We start from the raw sequence: 12,765 nt of genomic DNA on the forward strand, positions 1-12,765 counted from the left end.
TATTAGCATGAGAGCAAGAAATCCCAAGTGCCTGATGAGCGCTCTCTTACCATTTTTTAAAAATGTATTCACTCAACTAACAATGATTTTTCTTCTTCCTGACTTGATAATAAGCTGTCCATTAACAATGCTCTCCAGGATCCGGTCCTAGAAGATTCCCTCCCACTCACGTCCACCAGCAGACCAAACTGGTGAGTGTGTCTCCCAGGGGGCAGCAGACACATCACAGACAGGAGAGGGTTCCCCGCGCGGGAAGGGACTTAGAACGGAGACTGTCAACCCCGGGAGAGCTGGGGAAATGTTCGTCTCTTAACACTGGAATCTTCTTCTACTACAGATGCTGTAAAGAAATAAATGAGCAGGTTGTGATGGCTCACACCTGTAATCCCAGCACTTTGGGAGGCTGAGGCGGGCAGGTCATGAGGTCAAGAGATCAAGACCAGCCTGATCAACATGGTGAAACTCTGTCTCTACTAAAAATACAAAACTTAGCCGGGCATGGCAGCATGTGCCTGTAATCCCAGCTACTTAGAAGCCTGAGACAGGAGAATTGCCTGAATCCGGGTGGTGGAGGTTGCAGTGAGCCAAGATTGTGCCACTGCACCCCAGCGTGGGTGACAGAGCAAGACTCCGCTGAAAGGAAAGAAAAGAAAGAGAAGGAAAACAGAGAGAAAGGAAGAAAGGAAAGAAAGAACTCCAGACTCTCATTGTCCAGTGTGTTTACTCCACAATTGCTCTGGACAACGCCCGCTCCAGAAAGACAGCTTGATGGCTGATTCTCCAGGAGCACGCCTCTCTCCTCCAACAGTACTCAGAAACGGGTATCCTGGGCCAAACAATGGGAATCCCATTCATTTCTCCTTATTTCCCTGAACAATCATAGCAGTCATGTAAACATCACAAGACAGGAAGTGCTGTTCTTCAGGCACAAATCCTGGAATACCGAAGGCGGCTTCAGCTCATCTGTAACGCAGCCTCATTAGAAACCAAAAAGAAAGTCCACATCGAACATCTACACTGGAGACTGGTTTGGGCACCACACAGAAACGGCGTCACCTTTGAAGGTGACTTTGGAGGAAATGGAGAAAATGAGAGGTGACAGGAAAAACATCACGTAAATGTTTCTTAAAGACTCAAATAATGGCCTGGACTGGTGGCATGTACCTCTAGTCCCAGCGACTCAGGAGACAGGCAGGAGGATCACCTGAGATCAGGAGTTCGAGGCTGCAGTGAGCTATGATGGCACCACTGCACTCCAGCCTAGAAACAAGGTTTTCGAACAGCTCTGTTCAACAGAAATTTCTGCAACGATAGGGGTGTTCTATCTGCACTGCCCAATATGGCAGGAATTGAACTACAGATGCCGTAAACATGGTTAGTCCAATAGAGAAACTGCATCTTTCATTTGTTTCATTTTAATTTCATTTGAATTAAATTTAAATGGCCACAGGGAGTGAGCAGCTGTCATTATAAACAGCGCAGCTCTAAAATGCATTCAAGGATTGTTTTGGGATCACGTCTAAGAAAAGCAGTAATTATTATCGCCAAAAATGAATTCAGTAAGACTAGGTTTGAAATTAGCCTCACTTCTTTCTCCGGCGAAGGTGGATAAGGGAGATCTGGAAGAGAGTATACCTGGACTTTAACAAGCCAGGAATTTCGCAGGTGCTTCCCAGTGTTCTTGTGGATCATCTGAAGTATGTGAGCTGCATGCAGGAAAGTGAGATGGAGCCCGAGCTACCTGCATGAGCACACTAACCAGGCATTCAGTGATTCAGGGAAAACTGCCAGTCTGCGGGGATTCTCCAGTGCTCGGGCTCTTCTCAACCTGGATGATGATAAAGCACACAGCAGCTCTTCAGAACTGTAGATGACACAAAACTGGGACGCAGACTTGAAGGGGATGTAAAAATATCAAGTCAGGTTCAGGGATGACAGCAGTAAAGTTTAGCAAAAGCATACACAAAGGCCTTACATATCTCGCTTGATTGAGAAAGGTACGCTTTCATAACCAGATATGCTAATGTGAGTCCCAAACCTCATCTCTGAAGCAATCTTCTTAGACAAGTCTATTATTAACCACATAGGGAGGCTTAATTTCTTTAAGGCCTAACTAGAAATCTGCACCAGTAATCACGCCGTCCCATTAGACTAAAAAGCGTATTTTACATAGTTCACTCCAATTGCTCCTTGCATCAAACGCTTTTATGATGAAGACTGTCTTCCACGATCATTATTTATTTCCTTACCTTAAAGAGAGGGTGGAAGCCAATTCTTTGCTAAAGCCCTGGTGAGTAAGGGCATAAATGAATGAAATGCAAAGAATGGCTCATTTTTCTATATGATACAACATCTTCATTAGTCAGGATAGTTGGCGTATGGATGAAAAGCCTAAGATATTAAAATATGATGAGGCACCATCAACCATGACATCTGGGAGAATAAAAAAATATATTACATTCGAAGAATTCTACCACCTGATAGGATGCTCTAGCTTCTGTCAGACTAATTCTCTCACCAAGAACAACTAGAAACTCTTGATGAATTTTTTTTTTTTTTTTTAATGATCTCTGTGGAAGCATCAGAGAACTACCCAGGCAGCTAGGACTTGAGTGGCTACAATCATGACAAGTGGAGAATTACCCAGAAATAAGCTCAGCAGCATTCTATGCTGCTTTTCTCATCAAGGCAGTTGGGGATTCATGAGTGATGGAAGCCAAAGGTTAAAACACACACAAGAAGAAAGCAGTGGTTAAGAGGCAACAGAGTTAAGCAGAACTTCAGTAGTCTCGGAGGACTGGGGAAATAAGAAATTGTAATTTATGGCTAATAAGGCAATGAGAACTTGAGGGTCCAAATTCACAGAGTTGAAACAACACAGAGGAGTGAGTCTGCTGTCTTAGAAAAGGGCTAAAGCTGGAACTATCTGAACAACAAAATTAAAATGCATTACTGGTTTATAACCCAAAGTATAAAACGAACAACCATGAGTCCATACAAATATAAATAAATGAATGAGAAAATAAATGACTGAGACTAGACCAATCTCCCTGTGCAGAATGGCAAATGATTTGTGTCAATACTGTCCCCTCATGGAGATGGTGCACAACACCCAGACGACCGCGGGTAACATCAACAGTGATAAATTATGTACCCCTGATTTGACAGGATAAGAATGGCAGGTTTTTTTTTTTTTTGAGACAGAGTCTTGCTCTGTCACCAGGCTGGAGTGCAGTGGCGCAATCTCGGCTCACTGCAACCTCCACCTCCTAGGTTCAAGTGATTCTTCCGCCTCAGCCTCTCAAGTAGCTGGGACCACAGGCGTGTGCCACCACACCCAGCTAATTTTTTTTTTTTTTTTTTTTTAAACAGAGTTTCACTCTTGTTACCCGGACTGGAGTGCAATGGCGTGATCTCGGCTCACCGCAACCTCCACCTCCTGGGTTCAAGCAATTCTCCTGCCTCAGCCTCCTGAGTAGCTAGGATTACAGGCGTGCGCCACCATGCCCGGCTAATTTTTTGTATTTTTAGTAAAGACAGGGTTTCACCATGTTGACCAGGATGGTCTCGATCTCTTGACCTCGTGATCCACCCGCCTCGGCCTCCCAAAGTGCTGGGATTACAGGCTTGAGCCACCACGCCCGGCCCAAATTTTGTATTTTTAGTAGAGATAGGGTTTCACCATGGCCAGGATGGTCTTGATCTCTTGACCTTGTGATCCGCCCACCTCGGCCTCCCAAAGTGCTGGGATTACAGGCATGAGCCACTTGCGCCCAGCCAAGAATGGCAGTTTTTTAGGTGAGTCTTCTGCCCCAAAGCCCAATACCCCTATCGAATCATGAGAAAAATGTCAGCCAAACTTAAGTTGAAGGATATTCTGTAAAATACCTGACCAGTACTCTTCAAAATTGTCAAGGTCATCAGAAACAATGTCAGAGGAACAGTCTAAAAGACCCTGAAGCGACATGATAACGAAACTCGAAGCAGTATCCTGTATGGCCTGGAACAGCAAAAAGACATTCAATAAAAACTAAGGAAATGTGACTGAAGTATGGATTTCAGTTAACAATAATGTACTGACACTGCTTCATTAATTGCAACAAATGTACCATACTAATCTGAGATGTCAACAATAGGGAAAAGTAGGTACAGGATGGATGGGAACTCTCTCTACTGTCTCTGCAACATCTCTGTAAATCTAAAACTATTCTAAAGCAATAAGTTAAAAAAGAAAGTTTATATGTGACAGAGTCTCACTCTGTCACCCAGGCTGGAGTGCAGTGGCACAATCTTAGCTCACTGCAACCTCCGCCTCCTGGGTTCTAGAAATTCTCCTGCCTCGCCTCCTGAGTAGCTGGGACTATAGTCGCATACTGCTACACCTGGCTAATTTTTTGTATTTTAGTAGAGACGGAGTTTAAGCATGTTGCCCAGGCTGGTCTCGAACTCCTGAGCTCAGGCAATCCACCTGTCTCAGCCTCCCAAAGTGCTGGGATTACAGGCATGAGCCACCGCACCCGGCTGAAAGTTTATATACTTACACTGGTAATTAAACAAACTAGATTTTAGGAAAACAAGCATTCTTAAGGAAAAGAAAGAATTCATAATTAAAAAGGGCAACCTGGTGAGCCGAGATCGTGCCATTGCACTCCAGCCTGGGTAACAAGAGCGAAACTCCGTCTCAAAAAAAAAAAAAAGGGCAACCTACTAGGAATAAATCCTAAATTAATATGTATCTAGTTAAATACATTCAAAATTTATAACAGGAGAACTGACAGAACTAACAACACACAGTACACTCCCGACGTGAGGCTCAGGAGGTAAGTGGTGGTCTCTTCTTGCAGCTCCCCACTCGCTGATCCCCCGAGACCAGCACACGGCAAATGCCATGGACTTTCTTGTAATGAGGGTCTCTTACAAGATGGTAACCACCACCACTGCCGGGAGCCCTCCCACCATCCAGGGTGACATGCCATCACCCTTTTCTCTGCAGATGTATGAGCTGATTGAAGGACATTAAGTGCTTTGCCAAGAAAGGAGTTTAGTTCACAGCAGCCCTAGACTGTATGGAGATGAAATTCTTTGCAGTATGCTCTGCTTCGGTACAGGAGACCCCTGGTGTGACTCTGGAAGACTCAGAAAACACCTCCATAAACATGTACATTGCTCATCAATTCATCCCAGTACCACTGGTGGCGTGAGAGTTCAACGAGCATGTCTGTATGTGCCTAGCAGCACACATGGGAAAAATGAGTTTGGGAACTGGAAGGTTACACGGACTTTTAATTGTTCCCTTTCTTGCAGGACTTCTGATCTTTTATGTGGTGCTTTGCGAGTGTCTGATACCGGCAGTACAGACAGCACTTGGTGGCCTAATGTGAACGTGAACTACTATATTCAGGAACATCCCCTGGGACTCCTCAGAACATTTTGGGAATGCCAGTTCTAATTAATGACATTGCACACTAATGTCATTAATTAGAACTGGACCTCATTAATTAGACCTGAATGTCATTAATCAAAAGTTACATACAGAAATGGCTAACTTCCTTCCGTTTCATCACACTAATTATATTGGCCTCAAACTAGCAGTAGTTCCTCGTGCCATTTTCTTATCCCATTTTCCATCTTTTGGAAAAAAAAAAAAAGGGAGGGGGGTGTTGAATATTTTCTCTTCCGAAGTGCACCTTGAAACGAGAACTGGGTGTCAGAGCAGGAGTTTCCAATTTGAAAGCACATACCAAGTCTGCAAGCAAACAGTGACGGCCAGCCCCTTGTTCTCTCCTCCAGGGAACGAAATCAGCAGTATCCGGGAACTCGCACGTGCTACACATCCCCTATTCGTTATGTGGTTTATTCTCACCATCTACCCGCCCCCCAAATCATGAGTCTCCACTTTACCGATGGAAAGTTGAGCTTCTGAACATTTCTAAAAGCTAGGGGCAGTGGCTCATGCCTGCAATCCCAGCACTTTGAGAGGCCCATGTGGGACGACCATTTGAGGCCAGGAGTTCAAGACCAGTCTGAGTAATACGGTGAGACGCCCTCTCTACAAAAAAAAAAAATTAAAATTAGCCAGGCATGGTGGCAGTCACCTGTAGTCCTACCTACTCAGGGGGGTTGAGGTGGGAAGATTTCTTGAGCCCAGTTCAAGGCTGCCGTGGGTTATGATGGTGCCACTGCACTCCAGCCTGGGTGATAGAGTGAGACCCTGTCTCAAAACAGTAAATAAATAAAAATAAGAAACTAGAGCTATGTGATGACCACATACTTCTTGAGCATCCACTGTACATGAGGCACTGGGCTGGGCACTGGAGGATACGGGACGAGCAGGCCTGCAAATCCACAGAGACAGAAGCCAGGCAGGAGGGACAGGGACTCAGATGTCCACCCAAGGTCCCAAAAAGGGCAGCCCACGAGCTTCGTCTGTGAAGATGGAGAGAAGCACCCAAGACAGGAATCAGCCACACAGGCAGGGCCAGAAGAAGCCTCCCATGTGAAAGCAGCGGTTTAAGAGCAGAGCCAGCTCAGTGTGCAAAGCCTGGCTCATTCAGAAATCCTACCCATTTCACGCGGGGAACGGTAGGTAGCTCATACTTAGAGTCCTAGCACTCTAGGGACCAAGGAGTTCAAGACCAGCCTGAGCAACATGGCGAAACTGCATCTCTATGAAAAATACAAACCTTAGCTGGGTGTAGTGGCACGTGCTTGTGGTCCCTGCTACTCAGGAGGCCAAGGAGGGAGGATTGATTGAGCCCTGAGGTCAAGGCTGCAGTGAGCCGTGATCGCATCACTTCACTCCAGCCTGGGCAACAGAGCAAGACCCTGTGTCTAAATAAATAAATCCCACCCATTTCAATGAAGAGACAAACAGAACCGCCTGTAGAAAGGTGAGGCCAGGTGGTCAACTAAGGTGGAGAATGAACCAGCAAGACAGGAGTAAGTCGGCCCCATCAGAGGGACCCACAGCACAGAACACAGCAGGGCAGGCGCGTGCCTACATCCAGGTGTTTACCACAACATCTTTTCTCCTCAACTCTACACATACACACAAGTATAGAAAACAATGTCTCAAACCTCCATGAACACACCATTCAGGCTTCACCATCACTGGCAGCCCCACCTCGCATCCCTCCCTCAGGATCACCACCATTCACTATGCAGAACAAAACCCGGTGTCTTCTATTCTGTTCCAAGCTGGTTCATATTTTTAGAAAATGTTAGTTGTGACCCACTCGTGATGGTTAATTTTATGTGTCAACTTGACTGGGCCACAAGGTGCCCATGTGTCTGGTTAAACACCGTTTCTAGATAGTCTGAGAGGTGTTTCTGGAAGCGGTCAGCACTGGAATCAGACTGAGTAAAGCGGATGGTCCTCCTCAGTGCGGGTGGGCAGCGTCCACTCCAGTGACGGCCTGCAGAGAATGAAACGGCCGAGGAGGGGTGAATTCACTCTGTGCCTGCTTGCCTGGGACACTGGTCCTCTTCACCCTCCAGGCTTCTGGTTCTCAGGCCTTTCGGCCTGGACTGGAGTCTGCACCAGGCCTTTGCACGACAACACTGGCTTTCCTGGGTCTCCAGCTTACAGACGGCGACTGTGGGACTTCCCAGATGCCATATCACGCAAGCTAATACCTTATATCAGTCAATCAATCAATCTATCGATACATAAACTCTAAGATAAATTGATCCTGTTGATTCTGCTTTCGAGAGAACTGACTCATACGTCACTGAATCCATTTCATGGCCTGCTAAGGTAGGTCCGGAGTGGAATTTCCAGGCCACAGGGGATCCACATTCCAACCTTACCGGATAGCACCTATTTGATCTCAGAGGGGTTTGACCACTTTTCCCTTGATAAACAGGACATTAAGACCCCTTCCCTTCACACTCTTGACAACTCTTCGATTCTCAAGCTCTCTAATTTGCCAACATCTGAGTATGAAGTGGTATCTCATGGTCCCCCTGGCAGTTCCCTGATTAGGAGCCAGGCAGAGTCCATTGGTCTATCCGACGCTCGCGTTTCTTTTCCTTAATACTATTTGCTCATTTTTCAATTCTATTGCCCTTTTAAAATTAAGTTGAAAGAGTTCTTGATACAAACAGAATACCAATCTTTAGAGTAAATTCATCATGAGTATTAATTCCAGCCTGTAGTTCTCCTGACGAAGTTGCTAATACTGATGTGTTAATCCTTCTTTCCTTTTATGATATGTGTGTGTTTCCCACCTCAAGAGCAGATTCTTCTATGTATTTTAACAATTTGTCTTCACATTCAGGCCTTTAATTTTTTTTTTTTTTTTTTTTTTTTGAGACGGAGCCTTGCTTTGACACCCAGGCTAGAGTGCAGTGGCGCAATCTCAGTTCACTGCAACCTCTGCCCCTACCAGGTTCAAGCAATTTTCCTGCCTCCACCTCCTAAGTAGCTGGGATTACAGGCGCCCACTACACGCCTGCTTCATTTTTTGTATTTTTAGAAGAGACAGGGTTTCTCCATGTTGGCCGGGTTGGTCTCAAACTCCCAACTTCAGGTGATCCCCCACCTTGGCCTCCCAAAGTGCTGGGATTACAGGTATGAGCCACCACACCCGGCCTAGGCCTTTAATTCTATGGCCATTTACCGGTACGTATGCTGTGAGGTAGGGTTTCCCTTTTCCTGTGTGGCCAGCCAGCTGTCCTGCATCCGTTATTTCCCATCTGGTCCATATCCCTACCACCTCCTGGCTTCCTGTACATATGAGAGCTGGCTCCTAGCCTCGCTACCCTGTCCCAGCCATTGCCCTGTCTCTCCCTGCACCATCGTCACACAATCTTCATCATCCTGGCTTTCCATCAGGAACCTCACTGCCTAGGTCTCCTGGCCTCCTCCGTTAGTGCTCTGGCTTTGTTTTCTCTTCATGCCTGGCAGCTGGGAATTTCCAAGCCTTTCTTTGGATCTTGTATTTTCAAAACAATTTGGTTGGATTTTGCATAGCATTTATATGCGTCTATACTGGGGCACATGCTAGTATCACATCAGCCAGTCATTCTCAGGACACGATGTCTTCTAACTTAACGTATGTTCTGAGACTCGCCATGATTTAAATGCAACTTATTAATCTTTTCAGTGTTCCTTCAGGATCATCACTGAATTTATATATTTCATTATTCACACACTTTATAGATCAAGGGCCTATAGGATGAATATCATAGGATAGTGAGGCCTAGAATTGAAGAGGAGGAGGGAGGAGGGGGAGGGGGAAGGGGGACGGGGAGAGGGGGACAGAGGAGGGAGGGAGAAGGGAGGAAGAGGAGGGAGGAGGGAGGAGGAGGAGGGAGGAGGGAGGAGGAGGAGGAGGAGGGAGGAGGAGAAGGAGGAGAGCCTCCAACTTTTCTTGTAAGTGGAAGCACATTCACAAATTCTCCTATGAAAAGACATCAGGCACACCAAGGGTATTAGTATTCTGAAGCTACAGAATAATTCCATTTGCAGTAGAAAAATAAATAAACCCAGGCCCTTTCTTCTCTCTACAGATCTCACAGAGACTATTCTGGCATAATTGGCATTTAAAAATATCCATCTCCTTGCCGCCTTTCTGTCTGAGAAGGAATATGCTTTTCTGCTGGGAAGCTGCAGAGAACTGTGATGAGTATATTCACTTACATGATAGGCCTATTACACTGCAGATGGGTGAGAGCAATCGGGAAGACAGCCCAGCATCTTGTCTACTGCAATTGATTTTGATTGTCTAATAGTATTTCAGGAGACATAAAAATGCCAGTAGGTCTTTTCTAGGCTCAGAAGAAAAAAAATACCTTATACCTTAGAGGCATAAATAGAACCACCTTATGACTCTCTCAGAATGTAATGACAACCCAGATTCCATCTGGAAAATGTCAAGAAGCCATTTTCACAGTAGACAGTCTCTAGAGGGTGGATGGGCTGAGGCAGCTGCTTAACCCTGGGATCCCAGAAGATTGGAATTTCATGGAATCGTGGGCTGCGTCCCCATAAGTAACATCTCCCTTCATAAGCTGTCCTCACTGCTGGTGACAATCAAAATCTCCAACACTTTCAGGGCTAAGAGTGGATGATACATCTGATGTCATTATGGCTGACGTATGTTTACAATGGTTAAGTAGAAAGTTAAACAGAGCAGGAAAGGCCTTTTGAGAGCATAAAAGTACATTCACAAACTCTGAAAACTGACAACTCAGTTCAGTAAACACTCCAGCTTATATCCAGACCCATTAGGAATCACACAGCTAGCCGTGTGTGGTGGCTCAGGCCTGTAATCCCAGCACTTTGGGAGGCGGGCAGATTACCTGAGGTCAGGAGTTCAAGACCAGCCTGACCAACATGGAGAAACCCCATCTCTACTAAAAATATAAAAACTTAGCCGGTCGTGGTGGCGCATGCCTGTAGTCCCAGCTACTCGGGAGGCTGAGGCAGGAGAATCACTTGAACCTGGGAGGCGGAGTTTGCGGTGAGCTAAGATCGTGCCATTGCACTGCAGCCTGGGCAACAAGAGTGAAACTCCATCTTAGGAGAAAAAAAAAAAAGAATCACGCAGCTCCTCTACGTTTCACCCTGTTTCATGGATGAGGGCTGATTGTCCTACATCTCTTAAATGCCTTGTGAATGTGCCCCCTCCACAGAAAGCCACCATAGAATTCACCTAGGATATTTGTGACAAAAATGCTCCCCACTGGAAGCAAGGGAATTCCAACCTCGCATGCAGAACGGGGATGGTGAGTGGCTACCACGATGTGGGGAAGGCTGCGGAGCAGAAAGGGAAATCCATAAAGCCCGCTGCTTCACAAGTAATGGCTCTCTAGGTCGCTTCAGACAGCCAGACCTATAGCCTTGTGCTGCCCTGGAACAAACACCGTGATTCTGAACTGAGTCTTGACACTCCAGAATCCCATCCTCACCGCTGCTGGTCTTCATCCATCCCCTCACAACAGGCACAGAGCTTCCCCACTGGGACACACAAAGTGTTCCTCGCCTTGGGAGGGGAGGGGGTCCCAAGGCCACTGATGCCTTGCCTGTGACACTTTAAACTGCCGCCCCGTCCCAGCCTAGCACATGCTCCTTCCCAAGGATATATAAGAACCCCCAGAATCCATCAGAAGCTCAAGGCTGCTCTGGGCGTCAGGACGCGAACACCATCCCCAGCAACTCTGCTCCTCGATCTCCAAACACACCCCACCCCATACATCAGCTTCCCTACGACCACGCCATCCTGTGTGTTTCTGGCCACAGAAGAGGACCAATTCATGTGCAGTGCAGAACCTGTCCCTTGCAAGCCTCCCACGTGTGGAGCACTCACTGGCACCAGGCTCTGCTCCTGCCAGTCCTGCAGGGCAAGGGCGAGGCAGATGCTGACCGTGGGGTGGTGCGATGGGGGCCACAGTACTGCCACGCTCTATCCCTGGAAGCTGAGGAGGCCTTTTTTTTTAATCAAAGTCAGATTTCTTCTGCTCGGCTTCCTGGTATCTCACAAAGGCTGGCCACTTCTCAAGCAGACCACGCATTCCCCACAGCGGGGAGCAGAAAGTTCGAGTGGTACCTATTGTTGCCGATAGACATGTGCCTACTTTCGTTCTGACTAGGCACCTAGGTAGGGGTGACACTAATCAGTGACTGAGTCTGGTGAAGACCGTGGTTTACAGAAAGACCAGGGTGATGAGGAAGGGACCGACGGGGAGTGCTTGTCCTGCTGTTGTCATTGGCTGGCGGGCAAGTCGGGTCCAGGCAAGGTAAGGGCCGGCAGCGTGCCCAGCGTCCGTCCACTCCCTGACTGTGACTCAAACCCCAGCTTCACACTCCCCGACTCACTCACAGAGGATCCCAGAAAACAAAGAACCGTGGCAGCTGCCAGTTCTGCCTGCAGCAAAGCGTTTTCCCTGCGGCGAAACGTCCGCTCCCCACCCGGCAAAAGCAAAACCTCACTCTGTGCAACGCCGCCTCGGATTTCTTACCGAAAATGAGTGGTTTGGTAACGTCCCGAAAAATCTCCCAGTGATCCAATCTTTCTGGAATAAAGCAGAAGAAAACAGAGGAAATTACTTTCGTTTCAGCAATGAAACAGGTGCCCACACAGAGCTCCTTCAAGTATAAAAATGTAAATATGAGGCTTTGACTCACCTGTAAAAGTGAATACATTATAATTCTAATGAGATGATCAGAAATTACCCTAAACAAATAATTAAAATGTTTCTCTAGCCATTCACCGCATAATTATTGCCTTAAGAACAATGTGCTGGGCAAATAAAGCGATGGCTTATGTACCATTCTGAAAGGAGAGACTCTGAATTTTAATGAGGTTCCTCAAAGCCCTCATGAATATGTATTCTCCCATAACAAAGCTTGACCCCAAGCAGAGCTGGTGCTTCATGACACTTTCAGACTGTGGAGGGTGTGCATATGGAGGTGGGTGGGAGTGGAGAGGGATGAAAATGAAGGGGAGGAAGAAGGATCACCTCTCCCTTCCAATGCCCAGGGTCTCAGCCCACCTTCTCCTGGGCAAGACGGTTTCATGAAAAGAATGAGAAAGAGGCCACCAGGTCTCAGACTTCCCCAAACAGAGGAAGCTCTGCACAGAAGGCTGAAGAGGAAGCTACTGCCAGCAGACTCAGGGGCTTCAAGGCCAGGCCCTTGGGTTGGATCAGGAATTCAGGGCAAGGGCAATAGAAGGCTACAGGCAGGAAGCCAGGGGTGGAACAGAAGGAGAGGCATTCATTTGCCTGCAACATCACATCTGAATTCCGCTTCTTCCTCCA

At 46.9% G+C, this 12,765-nt stretch overlaps 1 protein-coding gene across 13 annotated transcripts in view; it reads right to left on the reverse strand.

Annotated features, from left to right (window-relative positions):
• Nucleotides 1-12,765, reverse strand: part of APBA2 (amyloid beta precursor protein binding family A member 2) — a 220,688-nt gene that overhangs the window by 94,666 nt on the left and 113,257 nt on the right. For 9 of the 13 annotated variants that reach the window (XM_039479984.2, XM_074400121.1, XM_039479982.2 and 6 more), the window contains one exon: nt 11,965-12,018. The gene's annotated coding sequence lies outside the window, so the exon portion shown is untranslated. Of the gene's footprint in view, nt 1-11,964; nt 12,019-12,130; nt 12,240-12,765 lie in introns of those variants that run through there. The other 4 variants (XM_039479986.2, XM_039479985.2, XM_074400118.1 and 1 more) reach the window with 2 other exon arrangements.

This window comes from Saimiri boliviensis, chromosome 5 (genome assembly GCF_048565385.1).
Source record: "Saimiri boliviensis isolate mSaiBol1 chromosome 5, mSaiBol1.pri, whole genome shotgun sequence".
NCBI classification, from domain to species: domain Eukaryota; kingdom Metazoa; phylum Chordata; class Mammalia; order Primates; family Cebidae; genus Saimiri; species Saimiri boliviensis.